Source organism: Dama dama, chromosome 14 (assembly GCF_033118175.1).
Source record: "Dama dama isolate Ldn47 chromosome 14, ASM3311817v1, whole genome shotgun sequence".
Lineage (NCBI taxonomy): Eukaryota > Metazoa > Chordata > Mammalia > Artiodactyla > Cervidae > Dama > Dama dama.
In genome coordinates this window covers 28,261,920-28,267,597 of record NC_083694.1, presented here as the reverse complement: position 1 = coordinate 28,267,597, position 5,678 = coordinate 28,261,920, and positions in this window count along the sequence as shown.

The window sequence follows — 5,678 nt, the reverse complement described above, 5'->3', positions numbered from 1 at the left end:
GTGGTCTCAGTAGAAAGTGAAAATGGTATGTATCCTCAAATCACTCGGGTAGAAAAGTTTAGAAGGTGTGAAAGATGGGGCTTTCTTGCTGGTTTTCCTGTGGAAAGCCACCCAATTCCGGTTTCCTGCTGGGACTGGGAATACGGGACCTGGGGATGGAATGTGATTTTCCAGGTAAAGAACTGAGGGCAAGAATTAGCATGCCAGGAAGCAGCTGTATGATGGTTAGGTGATGTCAGTCTGTGTACATGGGTGTGGGAGTGTCTATATATGAATTCATGTGCTGTGAATCTGTTGATGGGCACTTGCATTGCTTCCATGTCTTAGCTTTGTAAATAAGAACTCAAAGATGAGGCTAGTGGTCTCATGTGTGGAAACAGCACCAAGATCCTTGGGCATGACTTGAAGAGGAAACACTTTAGAGGAGCAGAAGGAAGACAGAGGAAGGAACCCAGGCCCCAAGGTGATAAGGTGCTTGGTTTCAAGATCAGGAATCGGGGTACAGCACCTGAGCCCAGTCAGGCCCTCACATAGGATGCTCTCTGGGGTCCTTCTTGATTGGGGGTGAAAAAGCACAGGGCTGTCTTGTTGGAGTGAACACTGGACAGGCATCTTCTTTAAGACCTGTGAGAGGAACTTTCTCCTGTTCTGTCCTTGTTTCCAGCTGCCTTTGTGACACTCCAGACACCTTCCATTTTCCTCTTTCCTTCCTTCCCCCCTCTTTCTTTTCTTTGCATTTTATTTTCCCTTATTTTTAATTGTGATTTAAAATGCATGACAGGAACTCTAACATCAAGTTGTTTGTGTACAGTACATTATTTTTAACTATCTGCACATTTTTGTATAGCAGATATTTAGAACATTTTCATCCTGCAGGACTTAACACTCCCATTTCCAGTTCCTCCTGCTGCTGGCAACCACCCTTCTACAATCTGCTTATGACCGTTATTTCAGATACCCCATTTCAATGGCCTCATACAGTATCCATCCTTCTGTGAGTGGCTTATTTCACTTCAAATAGTGTCCTCTTTGTTCATGATGCTGCAAATGACAGGATCTCCATCTTCCATTAAGGCTGAATGGCACCTCACTGTATATATTCACCACATTTTCTTCCTCAATACATCTGCCTACGGACCTAGGGCTATATTTGTATCTCAGATATCGTGCATAGTATATAGTATATAGTGCTGCAGTGATCATGAGATTGCAGATCTGTCTTCCAGATGCTGGTTTCTCTTCCTTCGGATATATACCAGATTTGGGATTCCTGGATCATATGGTAGGGTCTGTTTGTAGTTTTTTGAGGAAACTTCGTACTGTCTTCCATAATGGCTGTATCATTTTATATTCCCTCCAACCATGTACAAAATTTCCAATTATCCACATCTTCACCAATTTGATTTTCTCAAAACAATTTTTTTTTTTTAACTCACACCCACATCTGAATGGGTGTGAGGTGATACCTCACTGTGGTTTAGATTTGCATTTCCAGGACGATGAGTGATGTTGAGCACCTTTCCATATGTGTGTTGGCTATTCATATATCTTCTAAGGAGGAATGTTTATTCAAGTTTGTAGCCCATTTTAAAACAGAATTATTTGCCCCTTATGATGCAATTGAGTTCTAGTAGTTTATTATATATTTTGGATATTCGCTCCCTTCTCAAATATTAGATTTGCAAATATTTTCTCCCATGCTGTAGGATGTCTCTTCATTCTGTTGATTGCTGGAGACTATTCTTTCACCATTGTACAGTCTTAGAACATTGGTGAAGGTCATTGTTTCAGTATGTAAGAATGACTTTGAAAGCTTTTCTTCTGGTCCATGGGTCTATCTGCCTGTTTTGATGCCATTACCGCACTCTTTTGATTGCTGTGACTTTGCAATATGCTTTGAATTCAGGAAGTGTGAAGCCTCCATCTTTGTTCTTGCTCTCAAGATTGCCTTGGCTCTTTGGGGTTCTCTGTGGTTTCCTACATATTTTAAGAAAAAAAAATTTCCCTTTCTATAAAATGCCTTTGAATTTCTGTTAGGTGTTGCAGTAAATCTGTACATCACTTTGGGTGGTATGGAAATCTCACAATATTGACTTCCAGAGTATGAACATGGCATTTCATTCCAACTTTGTTTTCTGTTCAGTTGCTAAGTTGGGTCCAACTCTTTGTGACCCCAAGGGCTGCAGCGCACCAGGCTTCCCTGTCCTTCACCATCTCCTGGAGTTTGCTCAAATTCACGGCCATTGAATTGGTGATGCTATCATTCCAGTTAGTGGCTCTTATTTAATTCTTTCAGCAATGGTTTGAAGTTTTCTGTATACAAGTTGTTTACCATCTTAGGACCTTTGTCCTTGACCTCCTGACCCTTCCAGAGCTGCGGTGAGAAGGATGGGTTCGTGATTCAAGAGAAGTGTCCACCCTCCCCCTGCCCCTCCTCTTGGATTATGTCTAGCACAGGTGCAATGGGCAAACCCCAGCACCTCAGCTTATACGCCCCCTTCTAGGAATTCATCTATGACCTAGGTGTTGACATTACTGTTTGAGTGTGCCCCCAAGGCCTCAAATGGGGCCTCCCCAGGGCTCAGCAGTAAAGAACCTGCCTGCAATGCAGGAGACGTGGCAGGAGCTGTGAGTTTGATCCCAGGGTCAGGAAGATCCCTTGCAGAAGGAAATGGAAATCCACTCCAGTATTCTTGCCTGGAAAATCCCATGGACAGTCCATGGGGTCACAAAAGAGTCAGCATGACTTAGCAACTAAACAACAACAACACAAAGGCCTCACATAATTCCTGGCACACGTGGATGAAAGCAGGAAATATAAATGAATGCTCAGATCAGACCAACAAACTAGTCTGCAACAAGGAAAAAAGACAGGAGAGGGGTGGATGCCCCTTCCTCATCAGTGTATCTCTCAGTTCAGTTCACTTCAGTCACTCAGTCGTGTCTGACTCTTTGCGACCCCATGAACTGCAGCACACCAGGCTTCCCTGTCCATCACCAACTCCCGGAGTTTACTCAAACTCATGTCCATTGAGTTGGTGATGCCATCCAACCATCTCATCCTCTGTCATCCCCTTCTTCTCCTGCCTTCAATCTTTCCCGGCATCAGGGTCTTTTCAAATGAGTCAGTTCTTTGCATCAGGTGGCCAAAGTACTGGAGTTTCAGCTTCAGCATCAGTCCTTCCAATGAACACCCAGGCCTGATCTCCTTTAGGATGAACTGGTTGGATTTCCTTGCAGTCCAAGGTACTTTCAAGAGTCTTCTCCAACACCACAGTTCAAAAGCATCAATTCTTTGGTGCTCAGCTTTCTTTATAGTCCAACTCTCACATCCATACATGACTACTGGAAAAACTACAGCTTTGACTAGACAGACCTTTGTTGGCAAAGTAATGTCTCTGCTTTTTAATATGCTGTCTAGGTTGGTCATAACTTTCCTTCCAAGGAGCAAGCATCTTTTAATTTCTTGGCTGCAGTCACCATCTGCAGTGATTTTGGAGCTAAAAAAGATAAAGTCTGTCACTGTTTCCCCATCTATTTCCCATGAAGTGATGGGAACCAGGTGCCATGATCTTAGTTTTCTGAATGTTGAGTTTTAAGCCAACTTTTTCACTCTCCTCTTTCACTTTCATCAAGAGGCTCTTTAGTTCTTCTCTTTCCGCCATAATGGTGGTGTCATCTGCATATCTGAGGTTATTGATATTTCTCCTGGCAATCTTGATTCCAGCTTGTGCTTCATCCAGCCCAGCATTTCTCATGATGTACTCTGCATATAAGTTAAATAAGCAGAGTGACAATATACAGCCTTGATGTACTCCTTTCCCTATTTGGAACCAGTCTGTTGTTCCATGTCCAGTTTTAACTGTTGCCTCTTGACCTGCATATAGATTTCTCAGGAGGCAGGTCAGGTGGTCTGGTATTCCCATCTTTTTAAGAATTTTCCACAGCTTATCGTGATCCACACAGTTAAATGCTTTGGCATAGTCAATAAAGCAGTAGTAGATGCTTTTCTGGAACTCTTGCTTTTTCAATGATCCAATGGATGTTAGCAATGATCTCTGTGTTCCTCTGCCTTTTCTAAATCCAGTTTGAACATCTGGAAGTTCACGGTTCATGTACTGTTGAAGCCTGGCTTGGAGAATTTTGAGCATTACTTTGCTAGGGTGTGAGATGAGTGCAAGTGTGTGGTAGTTTGAGCATTCTTTGGCATTGTATCTCTAGAGCTGCTCTATTCAACGGCAGCCACTAGGTGGGTGTACCTGTTCACAATTAATTTAATTCCATCAATAACTAACCCAATCTGTTAAAGGGAAACAAAACAAAACATCCAACTGCATAGTCATACTAGTCACATTTCAAATGCTAGAATTTCAGGTTTGTAAACTTGGAGGTATGAACTATAGATGGATTCCTGGAAGTGAGAAGTTGAAAGGTTATTCTTCAGCTTCTCCCTACTTTTGAAGATTTGCAACTGTGACCAATGTCTTACTGAAGATTACTGAGTTCACAGAGCCCAGGGAAGATCTCAGAACCTGGAGGAAACCACAGGGTTTCTCTGTGTGATCCAGAATAACCTCAAGTTAAGCAGGAGAAATGTGTGGGTCACATTTCCTAATAACTTTACTACTCATGTTTTTGTTTCTCAGAATGCATTTTGGAAAGCATATATGACAGTGAAAATGAATGCAATACAGGTAGGGAATGACATTCAGGTAGGATACAACTTGAAAGGGCTCCTGGGAACACTTGGGTTACACCTGCTGTTGAGGAAGATGTAGACATTGAAAAACAGGAAATATATGTAGAAATGTCCATTTCATATTTTAATATTAAAAGCAAGAAGTATTGTGGCCACAAGCTCTGTCTGTGCTATGATTATAATTGCTTATCTTCCTTTGTGGACTTCCCTGATGGCTCAGCGGTAAAGAATCCGCCTGCAAGGCAGGAGACGAGGTTTCGATCCCTGGGTGAGGAAGATCCCCTGGAGGAGGAAATGGCAATCCAGTCCAGGACTCTTGCCTGGAGAATCCCATGGACAGAGGTGCCTAGCCGGTTACAACCCATAGGGTCACAAGGAGTTGGGATACGACTGAAGTGACTTAGCACACACGCACATCTTCCTTTGTATGCAAAAACCATCTTTTCTATAAGGTCTACTCTTTCTTTTGGTCACTGCCAACTTGAAAGACTGGTGTCTGATGAGTACCCAAAGGGTATTGTGCACAAGAGATTGTAGTTTTATGTTTATTATAGACCTACATGGCAAATAATCTGCTGGGACACAAAACTCCCATAGGCACTTGCACCTGGACACCAAATTCTTCATCTGAGTGTCAGCTGTTGGACCAGAGTAAATTCTTTCCCTCTACACTTTGAGAATTTGTGGCTTGTATGCATGAGCTCAGGAAATACTTACAAATGAATGATCAGATCAGACCAGCACACTACTCTGCAGTAGGAAAAATCACAGGAAGAGCAACAATAGCTCCTTCATCTTTGATACTTTAGATCTGTGTTATACAGTGTGATAGCCATTAGCCAGAAGTACCTGTTCACAGTTGTCTAATTCAATAATTAACTCATTCTATTAATATAAAACACGAAACTCATCCAATCGCTCAGTCCCACTAGGCACATTTCAAGTTTGTTTATACAGTTGGAATTTCAGGTTTGTAAAT